At 40.5% G+C, this 25,276-nt stretch overlaps 1 protein-coding gene across 1 annotated transcript in view; it reads right to left on the minus strand.

Moving 5' to 3' along the window:
* Window positions 1–23,923, minus strand: part of LOC117515783 (beta-1,3-galactosyltransferase 1-like) — a 181,295-nt gene extending 157,372 nt beyond the window's left edge. The window contains exon 1 of the mRNA XM_034176512.1: window positions 23,862–23,923. The gene's annotated coding sequence lies outside the window, so the exon portion shown is untranslated. The remainder of the gene's footprint in view (window positions 1–23,861) is intronic.
* Between the last annotated feature and the right edge of the window lie 1,353 nt (window positions 23,924–25,276).

The following is a 25,276-nucleotide window of genomic DNA, read 5'->3' on the forward strand; positions in this document are numbered from 1 at the left end:
TATTTTCCTCTTTGACCTTGATGCACTTTTCTCTGGTCCTCTGATCCTCCAGCTGTTCCTTCTCCTGAAACAACCTGTTTAGGTCCCTTCAGTTCTTTCAGATGCACTAGGCTTTCCTCTTTGGCCACCATTTTCTTCAGCTGCTGTTCTTTTATTACAGTTTCTCTGTGAATGGCGATGGACTGAAGCTCTGCTGCCTTCTTCTTCTCCTTCATTTTGATCTCTTGTTGGTATTTGGCAGTTTTGTCTGCCACGGCTTTCAGATGCCTCTCCTCTTTCAGGGCCTTGTCAGTGCTCTGCTTCTTCTTCATGTCTGCCAGTTTCTCCCTGGCCATGTGCTTCGGGACGTGGAGTTTTGCAAACTTCTCAGCTGGTTCAGATTTATGTTGGGCATCTTTCTCTGCATACGCTTTCTGAACAATTTTGATTTTACTGTCCTCCAGCTTCTGTCTTTCCTCTCTTCTCTTCCTTCTCTTATTTTCTTTTTCATGGACAGTTGATCTTCTCTTTCTTTCAAAAGGGTTTGCCTTTGTTGTTCTACAAACCGCTTTTTCTCCTGTTCACTCTGCTTTATAGAATCCACAGCTTCCTGTTTCTTTCATCCCGTTTTTTTCTTGTTCTTTAAGCAGTTCTTTTAAATGGACACTTGACAGAAAAAAATATTAACCAAACACATTGTACAGTAATCTATGGGATTTTAATGTTGCTGTGGGACAACTTACTTTATTTAAATGTTGAAATATGTCAATGAATTTGGATCTCCCCCCCCCCCCCCCCTTTAATGGAACTTTAAATTTAACTACATGTTCAATTATTTAAAATAAATCTGAATACGAATTATGTCTAATGAATTAAATGGGCACTTAATAGAATTATTTATTAACCAAACACACTGTACACTAATCACGCTATTTTAATGTTGCTGTGGGACAACTTACTTTTTTAAATGTTCAAATATGTTAATGAATTTACCCCCCCCCCCCCCCCCCCCCCCTTTAAAGCAGTGCACAACCATTCAGTCAACAACAAAACCTTGAAATCTACAGTGTTCTCACGGTAACAGAGAGACAATGTCTTAATATGATGTAGTCCAACACCAGAGTAACCTGACTGAATTTTCTACATGGTCAGAGCATCCACGGTCACTTGAGGGACAGTGGTGACACGAAATGCATATGACAGAGCATCCAGGCTATCACCAACTACAGGCCAACATCACCTGCCTGTGACAGTCATGCTTCCCTTCTACACTTCTACACTCGGTTCGAGACACAGAACAGTGTGGCAGTGAGGAAGACCACAGCTTGCGCCTTAAAGCAGATGATGTGAGGAAAAATCTATGCAGGGTTGACCCACGGAAAGCAAGACAACATTCCTGGTAGAGTGCTCAGGGAATGTGCAGACAAGCTGACAGATGTCTTCACTCACATCATCTTCATCTCCCTGAGCAGTGCCACTGTCCATCATAGTACCATCATACCAAGTCTTCAGTGTCTTGCCTCAACGACTACCATCCTGTTGCACTCACACCTATCATCATGAAGTGAATGATCACTCTCCACTGCACACTGATGGCTCCACTGTGGAGATCGTCAAGAGCACCAAGTTCCTCGGAGTTCACCCGGCAGAGGATCTCACCTGGTCCCTCAACACCAGCACCATAACCAAGAAAGCCCAGCGTCTCTACTTCCTACGATGGCTGAGGAAGGCACATCTCCCACCTCCCATCCTTACCACATTCTACAGAGGAACTATCGACAGCATCCTGAGAAGCTGCATCACTGCCTGGTTTGGGAACTGCACCGTATTGAATTGAAAGTCCCTACAGCGAGTAGTGAGGACGTCTGAGAAGATCATCAGTGTCTCTCTCCCCACCATCACAGACATTTACACTACACGTTGCATCTGCAAAGCAATTACTCCCACCCTGCAATTTATTGTTTGCAGCTGTCATGTATTTATCGTTCATGTTGTCCTTGTGTATTTAGCGCATTGTACAAGTACACTCAACAAAAATATAAATGCAACACTTTTGGTTTTGCTCCCATTTTGTATGAGATGAACTCAAAGATCTAAAACTTTTTCCAAATACACAATATCACTATTTCCCTCAAATATTGTTCACAAACCAGTCTAAATCTGTGATAGTGAGCACTTCTCCTTTGCTGAGATAATCCATCCCACCTCACAGGTGTGCCATATCAAGATGCTGATTAGACACCATGATTAGTGCACAGGTGTGCCTTAGACTGTCCACAATAAATGTGAACAATATTTGAGGGAAATGGTGATATTGTGTATGTGGAAAAAGTTTTAGATCTTTGAGTTCATCTCATACAAAATGGGAGCAAAACCAAAAGTGTTGCGTTTATATTTTTGTTGAGTGTACTTATCGTACTTATTGTAAGTCAGTTTGTGTCATTGCACATGCTACTGCAAATGTGGACTTTCTTGAACTGCTTAGTTTATTGTTCTATGTAGCACCTTGGTCCTGGAGAAACATTGTTGGTCTTCACTGTGTACTGTACACCGCTGTGAATGGTTGAAATGACAAATAAAACTACTTGACTTGACATCTGGTCAATATTCTAGCAGCTAAATTCTGAATATTTTCAACAGTTCTTAAACTATTTGAATGAAAATCAGAAAATAATTCATTGCAGTAATTAAGTCAAGAAGAAACAAAGGCATGAATCAAAGCCTCAGCATCAGAATAGTTACAATCATAGCAAAGGTATGCAAGCGTAAAAAGGGTACTTCTACTTACGTCTCTGGTATGTACATCAAAGGACAGACTGGTTAAAGGTCACACCAGAATTTTTATCATTTTATACAACACCGGCAATCTCATCATCATGGCAGAAATTCAAGACTAAGAGCAACAGTGGACTTTTAGAAATATTTAGTTATTCTTCCTTTGGTTTAAATCAATCTGACAGGACAAACATGCATCATCACCAGTTCCAGTATATTTACTTGCCCCAAAATTGGGGATTCTGATTCAAAATCTATGTTCTATGGGGTTTAATATTTAATATTTAACACATTTAACACACCTGCCTTAATGACTACCATCCTGTCGCCCTGACTCCGGTAGTTATGAAGTGTTTTGAGAGGATCCTAAAGTACATCTCAATCTCAATCTCTCAATCTCAGTTTATTTATAAAGCGCTTTAAAAAGCAATGCCAATGACCAAAGTGCCCCAGCCCTAACCCTAATGCCGCGTTCACACCGGGCGCGATCAGACACTACAAATTCGCGTGGGTCGCCAGGCGACGGACGCGCCTCCTTCGCCCGGTGTGTCGCTCTGCTTGGGTGGACTTTCGCTGCGAAAATTCGCCCCGGTACGTCATCAAATAGGCTGAGCTTCCATTCCGCTCGCCGGCTCCGGTTGTCAGTCAAGTTAACATGACGGACCTTGATCACATGGAGCGAGTTGTTGTGAAAAGCTCCCAATACAGAGAGTATCATTATTTGCTGCAGGAGTTGTGTCTGGGTGACGGCCGCTTTCAGCGGTCCTTCCACCTCTGCGGGACCCAGTTTGAGGATCAACTGTCCCGTTCGCGCGCGCACATGTAAACAATTAAAAAAAAAAAAAACTCCGCTGCTTGCTGCAGCTGGCTCTTCCCCCCAGAAAACTCGGTCATAATTGTGTTTAGAAACCAGTCACCATTTGTTTTATTATACATCTGTGTAGTTAATTAATAAAATATTCTCTACAGACGATTCGCTCGCGCGCGCACGTAAGAAAGAAGAAAAGGAAAAAGCTCCGCTCCCCGCTGCTGCAAGTATGGCTGCTGCTCGCTCCAAAAACTCTGTCATAATTGTGTTTAGAAACCAGTCACCATTTGCTTTATACAGGTGTGTAGTTAATAAGTAAAATAATCTCCAGGACGATTCGCGCGCGCACGTAAAATAAAAATAAAAAGAAACTCTGCTCCCCGCTGCTGTGGTGCTGCTGTTCACTCCAAAAACTCTGTCATGATTGTGAAATAAAGGACAAAAGAGACATAAGTCCTGCTCACAGGCTGCTACCAGATACAGGACATGTTCACATCTTCAAACTCCAGACATCTCCACGTCACTACATATTCAGTCCCTGATTTGTCATTGCGGCGCGATGAGACGAAAAAGTTCAGGTTTTTGAACTTGGGGAGGAGGGCAGCACGACGTGAGGCGACGCAATATCGCACCACAAACGCGCAAAATGCTCAAAATCGCTTCACTCACGTCGCTTCACTCGCCTCCATCACGTCGCGCTGCGCAGTTTGGCACCAAAACACGTCCTTACATAGTGATTACATGGCAACCTGTGGCTGCAGTCGCTCGCGTCGCGCCCGGTGTGAATGCGGCATAAGAACAAGGAAGTTAAAATACACACACAGACACATATATATATGTGTATATATATGCACATATATACACAGTTAACCCTCTGGGGTCCGAGGGCATTTTTTGGACAGTTCTCTCGCCTAGCATAAATGTTTTATTATTACTGTTAACAGCTCTCCCTGCATCCCACAATCACGTTTTATGTCTCTTTTTTTCAGGACAACCTGTTCTTTCATAATATATGTTTTTGTTGTGTTTTATAAGTGTAATAAAGGTTTACAATCAAAAATAGGCAAGGAAAAAATAAAGCGAAAAATAATTTTCCACACACATTTATTCAAAACACACAGCAAACTATAATAAACAACTGATTTGACACTTTATAAAGGTAATTTGAGGTCTTGTGTGAAAGACTATACAACAAAAAAGTTTAAACAATAAACACAAATGCACATTTTGTACAATATATACAAAATGATCTATGCGTTTATGCTCCAGTCTGAGGAGTGGCCCCCTCCCTCACCCCATTGATATGTTAAACAGTGCTTTACGCCAGAGGGAGAGAGCCACAGAGTAATCCAGTAACATTCAAATGCAAACTAGTGAAGCAATCCTGATAGTTACACACTCTTTGTTTGACCACGTGAGATTGTCATGCGAGGCTCTCCATCTGCTTTCCCTTTCGCTGTGCGTAATAGCGCAGGGTGCATTGGAGGAGTTAGAGGGCTATTCAAACAGGCAAACTAGTAAGATATCACGCCTGAAAACAATCTTTGGTTTATCACGTGAGGTAAATCCGCCCTACGATTGGATTTTGGAAAACCTTGTGATGGTGAACCAATTCCGACTGGACACTCACATTGCGCACGTCATCACACAGCTTCTATGAGGAGTACAAAGATGGCCGATGGTGGATTGAAAGTCCGTGGAGTTAACTTTCAGCAAAAAAAAGTAGGTTTCTATTTCATATCATTAAAAAGTTATTTATAATTTAGTAAAGCTTGGTCCCAGCCATCGTATAGGACGGCGTCGGCCCCAGAGGGTTAAAACATAAATAATAAGAACCAACATTTCAAGCTGAGTTAAAAGCCAAAGAGAAGAAATGTGTTTTAAGAGAGAATTTAAAAGCAGAGGGCACGCAATCCCTGCTGGCCTGGACTGTCACCAATATGCTTATAGGGGGAATCGTTCGACGGAGGATGTAGTCTCATTAGCACTTCCCTTTATACCAACAACTTTACATCAAATTACACATGTGTCAAACTACTGAAGTTTGCAGATGACACCACAGTTATAGGCCTCATATCCGTTGGGGACAAATCTACCTATCGGAGTAAGGTCGATCAGATAGTGCAGTGGTGTGAAAACAATAACCTAATCCTTAATGCAACCAAAACCAAAGAACTCATGACTATAGGAAAAAGCCAGGCCAGTACATACCCATCTCCATTAATGACCAAGAAGTGGAGTGGGTCCCCTCCTTCTGTTTCTGAGGTACCACCAGCCATCAGTCTTTATCATGGAATCTGAACACCAGTCTTATTATTTCCAAAGCTCATCAGAGACTACACTTCCTCTGTCACAACCATGGTCTACCTTTCTCTGCACTTTTTGCACCACTGAACCTTACTGCTGCTATTCTCTGTAACCATGTACTTTTCTATGTGTATTAATGTTGTATTTTTTGTTATTTATGTGCCTTTTTTGGCTTCTTGTCTTGTACATGTTGTGTTGTCATTGTGGTGTGAGATATGTGAGCATACCAAAGCACATTCCTATCAACTGCATTTTATTATATTGTTGAAATGGCTATAATAATAAACTTGAACTTGAACTTCACACAGCCCTGACTCACCTTGAGCATCCGAATACTTATGTTAGGATGCTATTTGTGGATTTCAGCTTAGCATTTAATACAGTTAGTCCAGAAAAGCTGGTGCTGAAGCTTCACGACCCGGGTCTGTCTGAGTCGCTGTGCTAACTGGATCAGGGACTTTCACGCCAACAGGCCTCAGGTGGTGAGAACAGGGGATTGTCTCTCATCCACACTGGTTCTGAACACTGGCACACCACAGGGCTTTGTACTCAGCCCAGCTCGTTTCACCCTCTTTACCCATGACTGCTCATCCATCCATTCCTCTAACTTGGTCCTCAAGTTTGCGGATGATACCACAGTGGTGGGCTTCATATCGAACAATGATGAGGATCACTGCTGAAAGGAGATCCAGCATCAGGATCAGGATAATGTGCAGCCAATAACCTGAATCTGAACATCTGTAAGACCAAGGAGGTCACTGTGGACTACAGGAGGTCCAGAAAGACAGAACATCCTCCTCTCTTTAGCCATGGGAAGGCAGTAGAGCAGGTGGACAGCATTAGATTCCTGGGCATCCACATCACGTCTGACCTGACCTGGTCTCTGCACATATCCTGCCTGGTGAAGAAAGCCCAGCAAAGACTTTTTTCCTCAGGAAACTAAAATGGGCTGGACTTTCCTCTCTGCTGCTCACAAACGTTTATCAGGCTATAATAGAGAACATCCTTGTGGTGGTGGTGAGGACAGCTCAGGGGATTGTGGGAGGTCCTCTCCCGGATGTGGATTCAAAATACGCTGGCCGGATCCAGAGGAGGGCCAGGCGTATTGCAACGGATCCCACTCATCCAGGCAATAGACTGTTTGTACCGCGTCAATCGGGGAAATGGTACAGGAACGCAAGAACACGGACCACAAGACAGAGACAGCTTTTTCTGTAAAATCCATTTCCCCTCTGTGCACAGTCACATGCATTTCCACACATCATTCTCCTGCAGTCACCAAAGCACCCCTATACTCCTGCATACACCCACACATGTCATTTTCTGTAGTCAGTTAAGCTCCCTGCCCCTCTACACACATGCACACACACGTTTTCCTACAGTCGCTCACACACCCCCCACCCCTGCCCGCAGAAGCGTGGTGCTACACTTTACACTACTTTTTTGCCAGCACCCAATGCTAATTTTATATATATTTTTATATTTCCATCTTCTGTACATATTAGTTTATCTGCTTTTCTTTTTTTTTTTGACAGTGACTGCTGAGAGCTTCTGAAAGAAATTTCGTTTTGTGTAAGCATAAGGCCAATAAAGAGCTCTATCTATTTAGATGCAACTACCAGCAAATATTATATATATATATATATATATATATATATATATATATATATATATATATATGTAGTCTAGATCTCAGACTCAAAGATTTTCAGTGTGTAGCAAAAACAACAATTTCACATTGCTCCAGAACGTCCGGAGGTTACTATATTTCAGTCCTAAAACCATAGAGCCATCTTGTGCTGTATGCCTAATACCAAATGTTACCAATAAAAATATGGGATTTTTCTTTCTACAATCATCACTGTGGCTACGAAAACACTGAGATGTTCATTTTCAAATGGGGAGCCAATTGCTGGTCGCCAACTGACACCACGCAACACGAGTTTAATTTAATCTGACATGTATAATCTTCTGAGATTGCCCTTTCCTGCTGTGATGTTTGGAAAGCTTATAACAGACTCCCTTCATTGATCTGCAGACACCGTGGGAGCTCTATTGTTGTTTCTGTGCCACAATCACAAATAGGCTCTTTCAAATGGAGTAATGCCAAACAATGCCAGTCAGCAAGCGAGTCACCCATGCAATAAAGACTTAATAGTTTCATCATGTTTGGAAATTGAGCAGTCCATCTGTGTCTGTGTTGCTGTCCTCTCAGCCTGCAGTAGTTCCAGCTTGTTTAATGTAACCAATAAAACTACTACAGAGCAGTGCAGATTGTTTAATGAAATACAAAATGTTTTATTTGGAAAATGCAATAATGATTCATGGACAGTCAAAAGCATTACTGAGAGTGTTTAGGTTGTGAAGCATGCCCAGTTCATTTAGTCAAAGAGACCACAACAAAAAGCCTTTGCAAAATGGAAATACAGACAAATAAGACTCTGTCGCTGTTCTGTTTCGTTATGATGCAGCTTTTTTTGTCAAATAATTTTGTTTCTAATAATGTAACATACAACCCCAATTCCAATGAAGTTGGGACGTTGAGTAAAATGTAAATAAAAACAGAATACAATGATTTACAAATCCTCTTCAACCTATATTCAATTGAATACACCACAAAGACAAGATATTAATGTTCAAACTGATAAACTTTATTGTTTTTGTGCAAATATTTGCTCATTTTGAAAAAAAAAAAAAAAATAAAAAAAAAAAATATATATATATATATATATATATACAGTGAGGAAAATAAGTATTTGAAAAAATCCGGAAATCACAATGTATGATTTTTTAATAATTTATTTGTATGTTACTGATGCAAATAAGTATTTGATCCCCTTCCAACCAGCAAGAATTCTGGTTCACACAGACCTGTTAATTTTTCTTTAAGAAGCCCTCTTATTCTGCTGTCTTTCCCTGTATTAATTGCACCTGTTTGAACTTGTTATCTGTATAAAAGACACCTGTTCACACACTCAATCAATCACATTCCAACCTGTCCACATAGCTAAAACCAAAGAGCTGTCTAAGGACTCCAGGGACAAAACTGTAGACTTGCACAAGGCTGGGATGGACTACAGGACAACAGGCAAGCAGCTTGTAGAAGACAACAACTGTTATGATTATTTATTAGAAAGTGGAAGAAACACAAGCTGACTGTCAATCTCCCTCGGTCTGGGATTCCATGCAAGATCTCACTTTGTGTGGTAAGGATGATTCTGAGAAAGCTCAGAACTACACAGGAGGACCTGGTCAATGACCTGAAGAGAGCTGGGACCACAGTCACAAAGATTACATTAGTAACACATGATGCTGTCATGGTTTAAAATCTTGCAGGGCAGCAAGGTCCCCCTGCTCAAGCCAGGCCTGTCTGGTCTGTCCAGGCCAGACGGGCCCAGGCCTGTCCAGGCCCGTTTGAAGTTCACCAGTGACCATCTGGATGATCCAGAGGAGGCATGGGAGAAGGTCATGTGGTCAGATGAGACCAGAACAGAGCTTTTTGGAATCAACTCCACGTACCATGTTTAGAGGATGAGAACAACCCCAAGAAAACCACCCCAACCGTGAAGCATGGGGGTGGAAACATCGTACTCTGGGGGTGCTCTTCTGCAAAGGAAACAGGGCGACTGCACCGTATTGAAGGGAGGATGGATGGGGTCATGTATTGTGAGATTTTAGCAAACAACCTCCTTCCCTCAGTAAGAACATTGAAGATGGGTCATGGCTGGGTCTTCCAGCATGACAATGACCCCAAACACACAGCCAGGGCAACTAAGGAGGGGCTCCGTGAGAAGCATTTCAAGGTCCTGGAGTGGCCTGGCCAGTCTCCAGACCTGAACTCAATAGAAAATCTTTGGAGGGAGGTGAAACTCCAAACCTGAAAGATTTGGAGAAGCTCTATATGGAGGAGTGAACCAAAGTTCCTGCTGCAGTGTGTGATAACCTGGTGAAAAACTACAGGAAATGTTTGACTTCTCTAATTGCAAACAAAGGCTACTGTACAAAATATTAACATTGATTTTCACAGGTGTTCAAATACTTATTTGCAGCAGTAACATACAAATAAATTATTTAAAAACTCATACATTGTGATTTCCGAATTTATTTTTTAGATTATGTCTCTTACAGTGGACATGCACCGAAGATGAAAATTTCAGACCCCTCCATGATTTCTAAGTGGGAGAACTTGCAAAACTGCAGGGTCTTTAAATACTTATTTTCCTCACTGTAAGATGTTGAAAAGAAGTCTCGCGCCACTGGCTATAACAAAAGAGGAAAAAAAAAACCTGAGGCGCATATTGTTGAAACTGGGGATTAGAGGGTCGAACCATGAAAGTGAATCCAGGCTGGAAAATCATGAATGTGTTTATTACATTCAGGTTTGAAAAATGCTACAGTTTATCAGAACTTAACTTGGAGACCAAAGATTTCAGAATTTAGATACAAGTTGGTGTCGAGGCAGAAACCTGAGAAAGGATCCAAATGTATTATGTCATTTTGTTCCTTTTAGCAAAGACGAGTCCCAAGAGCACAGCCCTCCATCACTGCTGGACAGAAGCAGCTTGGACCAAACACAAAACTACCGAGAGCTGTCCTCTTGGACAAACCTAGCATTCAGTGTAGAAGGGATCTGGTTTGGAGTCACTGCATACGCCACACAACAGACCTGCCCTGGATCATGGATGGCAACCACTAAGACAGACATCACCACATGGTGTAGACTTTAAATTTGTCTCACATTATTGTGCAGTCATTAATGTGGAGTTATTTGTTTCTCTGACATCCAAATTAATTGATTTGTACTTTTTGGTGCTGATTTCACTGTAACAAATGTGTGCAACAATAACTCAAGTTATCAATTCGTTGCCTGTTACTAAGGCAACAGAGTCCAGCCCACACAACTTTCGACTAATGGCATTTGGTGCCTCCTTGAGATTTCCTTCTAGGAAGCATTAGTGCACATTTCATTTGAATGTCAGTTGCCTATAAGCAGGAGGAGGAGAAGTAGTGAGCATTTCCTTTCTAAAAGTAAATTCAGGATCATTAAGAGATGAAAGTCATACAATGGTATGACATTTTTTGGGAATACTTGGGCTTTTATATATGATCATTTTTCTTTTATATTAAAACAAATTAAAAAAATCATGATATTGTATAAATCAAAATATGCATCCATATGAGTATAACCCCAAATCAGAAACAAAATCCAAAACAATCACCAACTGAAATTTCATGTTTTATTTTTAAGAATGTCCTCCACACACACACACACACACACACACACACACACACACACACACACACACACACACACACACACACACACACACACACACACACACACACACACACACACACACACAGAGTAATCTGGAAATGTTAATGTAATGTTTGGAATTAAAAAAAAATATATTTTCATGGCACAAAATTGGTTTTGCATTTATTTCTGAACATACTTTTCAAATGTGTACCGTAATTTGCGGACTGTAAGGTGCTACTTTTTCACACGCTTTGAACACTGTTGCACTGGGTGGAAACGGGGCTGTCAGCATATGCCGGTTAATTGTCAAGGTGTGACAGCTGCATTAATTTTTAATACGGCTGGCATATACAGGCTAAATCGTCAAGATGTGACAGGGCCTTTAAACAATGATGCAGCTAATTTATGGATTTTTAGAGTCGAAATATGTCAACTGATGCTGTCCATTTATTGGCTGAAAGCTGCGGTCCTCATGTGGTGTAAATTCACACACAATAAATATAAAGTCTTACCTGTTAGTTTTAGTGGATTCATCAACACGTCCTGAAGAAAACGATGTCTGAAATTACTTTAAATCCTTCTCGTGTCTGAAAAAAAAGTCCCGTGCACTTTGCGCCACAGTTGTGCCTCCGTCAGATCAGCCAGCAGAGCCTTCTCCCCCCCCCACTGGATGTCCGTCTTTGAGCCACAAGTTGAAAAAGTCACAGTGTTTCATTAACGTCTCATTTACCACAGACACCAGGCGATCCTGACTGCACGTGATGGAATTATCTCCCACAAAGAAAAAAAAAGTTAAAATTACTCAGTTCTACGTGTGGAGCGGAACCGTGACACCGTGCATGCGCTGGATGATGTGCTCATCAGGGGGAAAAAAAACATTATGTTACGTATTTACGTAAAAGTTAAAAAATCTTTCTGTCTAACAACTTTCTGTGTAAATATCTCCTGTTACAACATCGAGACCTGCGGCTTACAGACAAGTGCGGACTATTTATGTACAGTTTCATTTTTATTTTTAAAATTGGTGGGTGTGGCTCATATTCAGGTGCTCTCTACAGTCCGGAAATTACGGTACTTAAAAAACAAGGATGGCAGTAAGTCTGACCACAACTGTAGGTAGCACAAAAATAATAATAATAAAAAAAACCAAAAGTTATTAACTTGTTTATTTGTTCCTTGTAAAGACAAAAGACCTTCAATATGTTACTGCGTGCATCCATGCTGTTTTCAGACTTCATGAAGTGAATGCAACTTCCAAGTAATCTTGAAGGCAGCATTATTAAGTCCTGGAAGTCTAGGCTTTGATACTAAATGGTTCTGTGACTTATTTTCTTGGCTAGCTTTCACTTTTATTACCAACGGTAACGGTGACGATGTGTCATGGCTGGCTGTCTAACTCTATCTCAGCAAAGTGCTACAAACACGGAAGGAGAGCAGTCAGAGCAGTGTGTGTGTGTGTGTGTGTGTGTGTTGTGGGGAGAAGTATATACATAAAATTCAGAATTATGGGTAACCATGTGCTTGCTGGAATATGTGCTGTATGAAGTGTATTAAATGGACAACGAGGAAATGGCATTCTGTTGTAAATGAATGCCGGTGTCGCAGACCGAACGGTCACCATTACAAATTGGTCCGCCCTGCCTCCACTGCACATGCGTCATTTGGGACCACAGCAGCACGTCTGAGACTGAGTCTCTACACCCAAAGCGATCAAAGGATGATTATTAACCATCAGATGACAAGGTAAAACCTCTTAAATCATTCTAAAGTCAGTTTTAAGCAGAAATGAGGCAGTTTTGAACAGAAATGTGGCGATTATCAGTGAGCCGCTACTGACACTTTGAAATGACGGAGGCGCAGTGAACGCAGCAGCTGCTGTGCACTCTGATCGTGTCCTCTGTCTTTTATGATGAAATAATGCTGAATTTATGTGGAAATGATTGTTGTACAAAAGCTTCAGATATCTGTTGCTGAGACAGATGATGACTGAAGTGCAGTTTTAAGCAGAAACGAGGTGATAATTGGTGAACCGCGCCTGACGCACAGAAATTATGCATGCGCAGCGAAGGCAGTGTGGACCGATTTTTAGGTTGGATCGTTCGGTCTGCGACACCAGATCCAATCACAATCCAATCCTGTGAAACATGGCCACAATGTTGTAGTTGACGTTCCCTGATGCAACAAGTGAAACGCCTCATCGTAATCTCCCTAGTTCCAATCCAGAGGTACTCAAGGATGCCCAGAAGAGACCTAGACCCAGACATTTATTCGTTGCTTCAGATCACTGTTTGGCATTGAAGTCTCACAACCACACAGTCAGGCAGGAAGCACCAGGACCCTAAAGAGTTGGACTTTCATTCTCCTGCAAAGATATCATCCATCCATTTTCTACACCCGCTTACTCCAACTAATGACACAAAGAGATCAGCAAATACTTCTGTTCAGCAACCTCACGACTCAATAAGCTCTTAGTCTTGATCCAAGACAATTCCAAACCATAACACTCCAATTCTTCATTCATCCTCTCCAGTGTTACAATCAGGGAATCCATCCATTTCACAAAGTCAAGGTTTTCCTCCCCAACAACGGCACGTAAGTTGCTGTTTTCCACAGCCCTACCCCAAACCTACTGTAGACCATCTAGACATTGACTGAACAGTGTTTCTTAACTGACAAGTAACTTTGTCAGGGACATCCGAACATCAAAACCATCCTACTACACCTTCAAAGTTTTGTTCCTAATGACCTGCAACAATCCAGCTCTGGTTGATCAGCAAAATCAATTCATCAGTTTCAGTCCCAGTACAAAGACATTAATTACAGAGGCTTCTGTATTTAGCATTGTACAGCGTGATATCTCACTGTGTCATCAAAGCAGCCAGTACCTAACTGCGGCTGGCCGTCATTTATGCTGAACACACAGCACGGGGAAACCGTCTGTGACAAACTGTGGTTGGCGCTTACAGTTCAGAGTGAACGCTCAGCAATAAGACAGCCGGGGGAAGATGTATGAGCCGGTTGTGTAATGTATTCATGGGGAAAAAAAAGATGGAGAAATTGGTATTGAGCCATGATAAAGAGCCTGCTGAGGTGTCTTTGTTAAATTATGATGAAGCTATGCAAATATGCCCTGCAGCTGTATCTCTGATGTGTACGGTTCAGTTAGCCCATCACCATCGTGGTAGACTAATTCTTGAACGGCGTGAGGAATGAATCCATTAATTAATGATATTCAGCACCGGGCTGAAATAAAATGCTGCCTTATTTTTTTTTATAGTTTGGTTTTAACGAGAAGTGTTTGTTTTTATGCTAAAATCATCTGCTTGTCTTAAAAACCAGCACTCTTTGTGCAAATTGTATGATTTATGCACAAGAATCCAGTTAAGTGTCAAATTAACAAGGCACTTGTCTTTTTCACCCAGTGAGTAAGTCATAAGACTGTCCCAGTGACTCATAAGTCAACAGGCTTGTTGTTATGAGTGACTCATAAGAAAAGTTCAGTTGTGTTAAGACATTATATCTTAGTCAGCGCCGAAGGCTTCGTCAGCGATATATTAAAGTGTATTATTTCATCATAGCACCTTTGTGTTGCTTCACTTTCACTGACCAAACCCCTTGGCTTGTCAGAAAAATTATCTCAAGGGTTGATTAAATATTCAGAGGGACGGTCTGGCTCGAAGTGGGAATTCTAAATGAAAGTGCCAGAATCAGTATGGAGAATGGACTTCCTTTTTAGCGTTGGTACATATTTAGAGCAAATTCACAAAAAAAACCAAAATCCTGATGTGGGATGGAAGAGAAGCAGTTCAAAGAAGGCTAGATTGCCTCTAAGATACAGACAATTCCTCCCCAAGGGTCTTCAACTGATTCTGTCCTTTTATGTTTTTTTGTTTTTTTTAGTCAGAAATGTAATTTTACATTCCCATTGCTATGTGTGTGGTGCTTTTAGACTGTGTGATTAGATGGAGCTTTGATGCAATTTAGTTTTCAAGTGAGATAAATCGAAGCTAAAATATTCTGATTATACACTGGATCCAGATGGGTTTTCAGTTATCTACGGAATATCTGATTATTTAGCAGTAAAGGTTTGCAACAACTGTACACCAAAGACAAACTGATTTCAAGCTGCTCTTGTAATCACGTCAGACGTGTTTAAATGCCTCTAAATTACTTAAAATCCCACCCCTGCCACATTTCTCCATGTGATGTGGAGTTGCGTCAGGAAGGGCATCCGGCAAAAAACTTGTGCATGTCAGTCCACTTGGTGCAACAGCTCTCCAAGGTGTGTTCACTCCTTTTTAGATGCAGACTAATGAGCAGATCTGATTTGATGCAGGTGTTAGTTTTGGGGATGAAAATTTACAGGGTGATTCCATAATTTATTCCTCAGAATTGAGTGAGTCCATATTTTTTTCCCTCTGCTTGGTCTAAAAAAGTAACCGTTACTGACTGCCACAATTATTTTTCCTGATTTCTTATAGTGTTTCTTAAAGCCAGAAGGTTGCCATTTGAAATGACTATTTTTGTGTCATGTCTGTGATCTGCTTATTTTCTACAAAATTAAACAACTGAATGAACATCCTCCGAAGCCGGTGATTCCATAATTATTGCCAGGGGTTGTATAATTTGTATGGAAGTGTTCTACAGTAAAAATGCATAGATTAAATGTTAAAGATGCTTCAGCAGAGTGCAGAGTTCATGTTTTCTGACTTTGCACAAGTTCAAATTCAGGCTGCAACAACAGATTTGATCAGTCAATTAATCGATTAATTTTCCCAATTAATCAATGAGCTAATGTTCACAAAATGTCAAAAAAAAGGTGAAAAATGGCAATAAACATTTTCTAGAGACTATAATGATGCCTTCAAGTGTCTGCTTTGTGCACAACCCAAAGAAAGTCAGTTTACTTACAGATAGGAGTGAAAAAAGGAAAAAAAAAAACTTTTAAGATGCAAATGTTTCACCAATTTCTGAATAATCCTCAAAAGAAAATTTCTTTTTTCCTCTAAGATTTAGAAAAGTCTAGCCATATGCCCTTTGAATTAGATCAGTCAACTATTCTCAGTCCTGGTCCTCAGGGATGACATGCTGATTAGCTCATTCAGGTGTCTGTTAGTGCGTGATTGGTTGAGCAATTTTCTTTTTCTTCTTTTTTTCTTATATAGCACCAAATCACAACAGAGTTGCCTAAAAAGCGCTTCACACAGGTAAGGTCAAACCTTACCAACCCCCAGAGCAACAGTGGTAAGGAAAAACTCCCTCTGAGGAAGAAACCTCAAGCAGACCAGACAAAGGGGTGACCCTCTGCTTGGGCCATGCTACCAACATAAATTACAGAACAAGTCACAGAACAATTCACGGACGAATATACAAGAAATGCTGTTGGCACACAGGACAGGAGGGTCGCCAACACGAACACAACTCCCATCTCTGGATGGAGCTGCACCTTAAACAGAGAGAAAAAACAGAATCAGGCATCAGAAAGACAAAAAATACTGTATAATTTGTCAGCATTAAACAACAAGAAAAACAGAGAAATACTAAGTTGATCACCAACCACTAGTCCTAAACTTCACTAAAAAAACCAGAATTTAGGTAAAGTTGAGGCTGCAGCCTGCTCCAATTACTAATAAATTAATTAAAAGAGTAAAAAGCGTAAAACAAAACGGTACCAGTTTTGTACAATAAGTGCGTCTTAAGTCTGGACTTGAAAGTCTCTACAGAATCTGACTGTTTTATTGATGCAGGGAGATCATTCCACAGAACAGGGGCACGATAAGAGAAAGCTCTGTGACCCGCAGACTTCTTATTCACCCTAGGGACACAAAGTAGTCCTGCACCCTGAGAACGTAAAGCCCGGGCTGGTACGTAAGGTTTAATTAGGTCAGCTAGGTAGGGAGGTGCCAGTCCATGAATAATTTTATAGGTTAGTAGCAAAACCTTAAAATCTGATCTCACTGGGACAGGAAGCCAGTGAAGGGATGCCAAAATAGGTGTAATGTGGTTGAACTTTCTGCTTCGTGTCAAAAGTCTGGCAGCAGCATTTTGAACCAATTGGAGACCCCTAATGCTTGACTGCGGTAAACCAGAAAATAGAACATTGCAGTAGTCCAATCTAGAAGAGATAAACACATGGATCAGGGTCTCAGCATCAGCCATAGACAGGATGGGACAAATCTTCGCTAGATTTCACAGGTGGAAGAAAGCAGTCCTAGTAATATTTCTAATGTGGAGGCCAAAGGACAATGAAGGATCAAAAATTACCCCAAGGTTCCTCACTTTGTCAGTGTGATGTATGACACACGAGCCGAGGCTGAGCGTTAACTGTTCAAATTGATGCCGATATCTCACTGGACCAAAAACCATCATTTCAGTCTTATCAGAGTTTAAAAGTAGGAAGTTTCTATACATCCAACTTAACCCTGCTGCAAGGCAACCTTCTAAGGATTTTATGTGAACGAGATTACCAGCAGTTATCGGCATATATAACTGAGTATCATCTGCATAGCAATCAATTAATCTATCAAACAATTGTTGTTGTTGTTGTTGCTGCTGCCTTGGGGTTTTGCTCTACCCTCCTTCCCCTCCCTTTCTGTTTCCTCCAGGTGCTGCATCACAGAGCTGATCACCTGTCATCAATCAACCCGCCTTCTTATAAGCTCTGGTTCAGTCACTCTGCCTTCGCCGCAAAATCAGTGTTCATTCCGTGGTACCTGGCCTCCCTATCTGCAGTGATAGCTTTGTTATTTGCACTCCTGTCTTTTGTACTCAGTTCTGACTCATCTTGTTTTTCTGTATTCCTCAGCACTCCTGCCTCTGTCAGCTCCGTGTATGGCTCCCTGGTCCCGATTCCCTGCCACCTCCGTCATTTTGGTCCAGTCAGTGTCTCCTGCATCCGGTGTCCCATTGCACATTTCCAAACCCTGTAAACCCATTTGGACAATTAATTGTTATCCTGTTTTTCACCACACCTCCCAGCATTGTTGGGTCCTAATTTGGTTCAGATGGTTTGATCGTAACAGTTGTGGCTCAAGTGTAAGGTCTAGTTGTAGGGCTGCGTAAATGTGCTCCTGGAGGTCAGCTGGCCTCCACTTGATGATTTAACCCTGATGTTTCCCAGCTCTTCATTCAATGAACACAGCTGTCAGAGTTAATTAGCTGTGGATGGAGCAGGGAGAGTGAAAAAAACATGCAGGGCAGGTGTCCTCCAGGAACAGATTTGGGCAGCTATGGTCTATTGGCAAGTGCTCACACGATGCTCAATGCTTGCATGGTCTGGTTGTTGGACAGGGTTGTGGAAATCAGTGGCTCATGTGCCTTTGTTAGCGAGGAATGGTTTACTGACCTAGACTTCATGGATGATGCTACGATCTTTGTTGATGCAACAGATAGTCTGACTGCAGCAGTTGAGAAGCTGAACACAGACTCTGAATGTCTAGGTTTGCACTTGACCTGGATCAAGACTAAGATCCAAGTTTTCAATGACTTTCTGGACTCAGCCCTCAGAAGTGCATGTGTGTCAAAAGTGTTTAACCTGCAGAAACTTTCACTTATCTCATTTGTGACATTTACAGTAGTGTTTAGAATAATAGTAGTGTTATGTGACTAAAAAGATTAATCCAGGTTTTGAGTATATTTCTTATTGTTACATGGGAAACAAGGTACCAGTAGATTCAGTAGATTCTCACAAATCCAACAAGACCAAGCATTCATGATATGCACACTCTTAAGGCTATGAAATTGGGCTATTAGTAAAAAAAAAGTAGAAAAGGGGGTGTTCACAATAATAGTAGCATCTGCTGTTGACGCTACAAGCTCAAAACTATTATGTTCAAACTGCTTTTTTAGCAATCCTATGAATCACTAAACTAGTATTTAGTTGTATAACCACAGTTTTTCATGATTTCTTCACATCTGTGAGGCATTAATTTTGTTGGTTTGGAACCAAGATTTTGCCCATTTACTAGTGTGCTTGGGGTCATTGTCTTGTTGAAACACCCATTTCAAGGGCATGTCCTCTTCAGCATAAGGCAACATGACCTCTTCAAGTATTTTGACATATCCAAACTGATCCATGATACCTGGTATGCGATATATAGGCCAAACACCATAGTAGGAGAAACATGCCCATATCATGATGCTTGCACCACCATGCTTCATTGTCTTCACTGTGAACTGTGGCTTGAATTCAGAGTTTGGGGGTCGTCTCACAAACTGTCTGCGGCCCTTGGACCCAAAAAGAACAATTTTACTCTCATCAGTCCACAAAATATTCCTCCATTTCTCTTTAGGACAGTTGATGTGTTCTTTGGCAAATTGTAACCTCTTCTGCACATGTCTTTTATTTAACAGAGGGACTTTGCGGGGGATTCTTGCAAATAAATTAGCTTCACACAGTCGTCTTCTAACTGTCACAGCACTTACAGGTAACTCCAGACTGTCTTTGATCATCCTGGAGCTGATCAATGGGTGAGCCTTTGCCATTCTGGTTATTCTTCTATGCATTTTGATGGTTGTTTTCCGTTTTCTTCCACGCATCTCTGTTTTGTTTTTGGTTTTTTTTTGTGCCAATTTTAAAGCATTGGAGATCATTGTAGATGAACAGCCTATAATTTTTTGCACCTGCGTATAAGTTTCCCCCTCTCCAATCAACTTTTTAATCAAACTACGCTGTTCTTCTGAACAATGTCTTGAACGTCCCATTTTCCTCAGGCTTTCAAAGAGAAAAGCATGTTCAACAGGTGCTGGCTTCATCCTTAATATAAATAAGGGACACCTGATTCACACCTGTTTGTTCACAAAATTGATGAACTCACTGACTGAATGCCACACTACTATTATTGTGAACACCGCCTTTTCTACTTTTTTTTACTAATAGCCCAATTTCATAGCCTTAAGAGTGTGCATATCATGAATGCTGTCTTGTTGGATTTGTGAGAATCTACTGAATCTACTGGTACCTTGTTTCCCATGTAACAATAAGAAATATACTCAAAACCTGGATTAATTTTTTTAGTCACATAGCACTACTATTATTCTGAACACTACTGTAGGTGCCTCAGTGTTGAGGACTCCAATGGCTGGAGAAGACCAAGGAGGTGCCTACACATCACTTGGCTATGGTTACTTTTGAGAAGCGGGGACGTCTGGGTGCCTACACGGGCAGTTGGCATCCAGGAACCAAAGCATATCCACTGTGTCACGGATGTGGTGAAACAAGCAAATGCTACCAGACCTGGCTTGACTTGCAAGAGTCAAGAGTTTTGCCAATGCTTAATTTAAAAATACCAGTTTATTTGTGAGAAATACATGTTTTGTGTTGTTTTTTTGTGTGTGTGCACATTATTTATAAATGAGGCCACTGGTGTTCAGGATGTTTGTTGCACAAAAGTGTGCAGAACTTTTAAACCAATTGAAATAAATGAAACTCTGCCACATCTAAAGCGGCTGTGTGCAGCTGGAAGGATGTCTTCCTCTGCAGAACTGCTGCTCTTATGTTAAATCATGTTAAAATATATTTTAGAGAACAAATGGAAAAAGTTATGCAGTTTGGAAACGTAAATCATGCATTAATGTGGCATGCTGAGTGGTGATTAGGTGAGTGGGAGCGAACCACTATTGCTCAGCGCTGAACAGGTTGGTGAGGTGAAATGAAAGTCTGTAATTTCCTTCATTTACTCAGTGTGAGATATGACCTTTCCAGAGTCTCTGCCTGTGGCGCGAAGGAGGTGCTGCTACACTGTAAATGTGAATTTCAGGAGCATCTGACACATGTATGCTAACTGTTTGTGTCTCTGTTGGAAGCATAAAGAAGGACAACAGCAGCTTTGCACTTAATGTGGAATTTAAAGAAACAATAATTCCATCTTTACAAGCAAAAACGTTTGTAAAACTCAAAATTTCAAGGCAGTTTACTGCTATAATCTTGATGGTTTCCACAACTCTACCTAGTGTCCAGTATTTGGTCTTTCAAAGGTGTTAACTACTGCAGTACTGAACAGTGGTGGGCACAGCTAACCAAAAATTTAGCTTCGATAACCGCTAATCCGCTAACTGAAAAGTTAACGTTTTTATGGTAACCCGATAAACCACAAAAAAAAATTAGCGGACGCTACAGCTAACTGCTAACCAGTCTCCAGTGCACTCTCAGCTACTGACAAGCCAGTTTTGAGTTTAAACACTGTCTTTGTCACTGTCTCTGTCTTTGTGCGCCTTACTCACTGCTGTAGTGAAGAGTCATTTATATTGAACATACAGTGGTCTAAATGTGAGGTAGAAGTCATGAGAAGCAAAGTAATTTTGATTTGTGGTTTTGGGTTATCATCCACATTTATCTGGATAGTTTATCTAGATTAATGTCAACTCTGTCATTCTTACAAAGTGAAAATATAACACATCTTTTAATTTTAAAATAATGCACTAATTCTGAAGGTTTGGACATCACACACACAGATGCCAAAAGGTATTATGGGAAAATGAGCTTCCGCTCATGACTGATTGGCAGATTTATTGTATGTAAAAACCAACACACAAATTACTGTAACGTGTGTTGGTTTTTACAAATAAATGTGCATTTGTAACATATGTCATTTTTTTCATTTGTAAAAAAAGGCATTTGCAAAACTGAAAATTCTACAGTATTTATTAAGTGTGATTCAGCTCAATGGCTGTATGTTTGGGCAGGCGCTATTCACACTGTCATCCAGTAGATGGGTCAAAATGCATAGAACACTGCCATGTACTGCAAAATACGTAGCAGACAGGAACCAACATGTATGATTTTAGGGTTATGAGCTATGCCAGCAAAAAATGTTAGCAGACAAAGTTAGCAGACTAAGTTAGCAGACGAAGTTAGCATAACTAAATTTACCGGAAGTTAATTGGTCTGTTGATGGTTTTTGACGTTAGCTGAAAAGCTAATTTGCTACCAAAAAAGTTAGCTCAGCTAATTAGCGGTTATCGGATTCATGGAACTGTGCCCACCACTGAGGGATTGTCCACTGCACAATGGCGTCTGAAAGATCTTTTATCTTTGACAGGATGACCATCCATTTTCAATGGTACTCATTAATTTCCTATACCTGCTTGCTCTAATCAAGGGTTACGTATTCCAGCAGGCATAGGGCAAGAGTTGGTGTACACCTTGGACAGGATGTCAGTCTGTTGCAGGGCCACATATAGACAGAGAAATACTGCCACACACACACACACACACACTCAGTTTAACGTTACCAATTCATCTAAGCTGAATGTCTTTGGTGGAAGCCGGAGAACCTGGAGGGAGTCCATGCAAACATGGGGAGAACAGGCAAACTCCACCCAGAAAGACCAATATGGGAAGCAACAGTGCTAACCACTAGCTTTCAATGGCAAATAGATAAAAAAAAATTAATATCAATAAACATCCAAAGAAACACCTCTAAAAGAACCAAATTGGCAAAGCCACATCATAAAAACAGGCAACAACACAGTTCAAATATGGTTTTAAATGGGGGTGGGGGGGGGGGGGGGGTGTTGATCTGCTTGCAAAATCAAAGTACATTAAAAAATGTAAACAGCTGATAAGGTAACAACAATAACCAAAATTAAGAAGTAATACAAAGTGTTGACAAAAGATAAGAATTTCAAAAGACAGCACAACGTTAACCCGTTTTGCCCCACTGGCAACAATTGTTGCCGAAGAGTATCACTGTCATTTTCTTCTCACAATAAATAAAAAAAAAATCTCAAAGGTACTCATGCAACTTTTTCTACTCATATATAAAAAAAAAACAAAATCTGGGCATAAACGGGTTAAAGCTACAGTGTGTTGGATGTAGAGGTGTTTATTAAAAATAGAACATTTTATTGTGTTTAAATGAGCTCTTCATAGCTATTTGGACACCACCATTCCCCACTACCATGTTGATCCAGCAGCCCAAAAAGAGAAATACTTCATCTTTCGTATTTTGCAACGTGGCAAAAAGACTTAAGAAAAAATTAAGAGGAATCAGCGGTTGCTCCCAAATACAATGTTGATAGTTCAGACTTACAAGTTTGAGAACCCTCAGTTTTGTGAAATGTGGGATCATACTTATCACAAGAGAAAGGAAGGGAGCGTACTGTAAATCCCCTTCACCAAAGAAGAGAAAACGGAAAAGAGAAACAAAACTGTGACCTGTGGCGACATAATGCAATCTGCAAACTCACCACTAGAAGACAGTAAATCATAAACACTATAGCTTTACAGACTACTCTATACTCTATGTTTTGTGTTCCAGACGTGTGTTCTCTCACTCTCTCTGTCTTTTCATTTTGAATCATCTGCCATAAATTTCACAGTGTGTTAAACTCTGTGTAAAATAGGTTACTTTACATTATTGCTTGGCTAAATAGTCTTGAGAAAGAAAGGGGCTTACCCAAGTTGGTGCACCAGATATTATAGTTCTATGCAGCAGTTAATTTCGGAAGTGATTTTGATGGCAAACAGGGTGAATCAGATGCCACGGTATTAAAACCTCAGTTTCATTAAACTGCAAGATTGAAACAGTGGACCTCAGACGCAACAATAACCTTTATTCGGTACTTCCAATCTCACCTGGCTAGATTCCAGCACAGCGATTACAACCAAGCACCAAACTGCTGCCTCTACCTCGTATGAAGGGCTTTTAAATCCAGAAACAGACTACATCCTTGGCTGAGCAGCAATATGAGGAACAGATAAGACACTGTGGTCAGTGCAGCGTACAGTACCTGACACAGCTGGCTCTTGTCTCCTGCAATAAGGCCTCTGTCTCCAATCTTCGTACCGCCTCTATGGAATGAAAAAGAAAACCTCAGTGGAGCTGAAAAGAAACATTCAAGATGTGCTTGCATTGTGTTGGCCAGTGATTCCCAAAGTGTGGGCCTGCTGGTGGGATATGAAAGTACTGTGGCTGGGCCATGAGAGGTCATTAAAAATAAATGGGGAAAATTTTTATTTGATTTTCAAAATTGAAAATCAATTTCTTTTGTGTGTGTGTGTGTATATATATATATATATATATATATATATATATATACACACACACACACACACACACACACACATATACATACACACAAATTTTGTTTTTGATTTTCAATTTTGAAAATCAAATAAAATATACATTTATTTTTTAATGACCTCTCATGGCCCAGCCACCAGGCCCATATATATATATATATATATGTATATATATATATATATATATATATGTATATATACATATATATATCCTTCATTCATTAATTTACTCAGTGTGAGATATGACCTTTCCAGAGTCTCTGCCTGTGGCACAAAGGAGGTGCTGCTACACTGTAAATGTGAATTTCAGGAGCATCTGACACATGTATGCTAACTGTTTGTGTCTCTGTTGGAAGCATAAAGAAGGACAACAGCAGCTTTGCACTTAATGTGGAATTTAAAGAAACAATAATTCCATCTTTACAAACAAAAAAGTTTGTGAAACTCAAAATTTCAAGGCAGTTTACTGCTATAATCTTGCTGGTTTCCACAACTCTACCTAGTGTCCAGTATTTGGTCTTTCAAACGTGTTAACTACTGCAGTACTGAACAGTGGTGGGCACAGCTAACCAAAAATTTAGCTTCAATAACCGCTAATCTGCTAACTGAAAAATTAACGTTTTTATGGTAACCCGATAAACCACAAAAAAAAATTAGTGGAAGCAAAAGCTAACTGCTAACCAGTCTCCAGTGCACTCTCAGCTACTGACAAGCCAGTTTTGAGTTTAAACACTGTCTTTGTCACTGTCTCTGTCTTTGTGCGCCTTACTCACTGCTGTAGTGAAGAGTCATTTATATTGAACATACAGTGGTCTAAATGTGAGGTAGAAGTCATGAGAAGCAAAGTAATTTTGATTTGTGGTTTTGGGTTATCATCCACATTTATCTGGATAGTTTATCTACAACCCCTGGCAAAAATTATGGACTCACCGGCCTCGGATGATGTTCATTCAGTTGTTTAATTTTGTAGAAAAAAAGCAGATCACAGACATGACACAAAACTAAAGTCATTTCAAATGGCAACTTTCTGGCGTTAAGAAACACTATAAGAAATCAAGAAAAAAGATTGTGGCAGTCAGTAACGGTTACTTTTTTAGACCAAGCAGAGGAAAAAAATATGGAA

This window comes from Thalassophryne amazonica, chromosome 1 (assembly GCF_902500255.1).
Source record: "Thalassophryne amazonica chromosome 1, fThaAma1.1, whole genome shotgun sequence".
In the NCBI taxonomy this organism is placed as follows: domain Eukaryota; kingdom Metazoa; phylum Chordata; class Actinopteri; order Batrachoidiformes; family Batrachoididae; genus Thalassophryne; species Thalassophryne amazonica.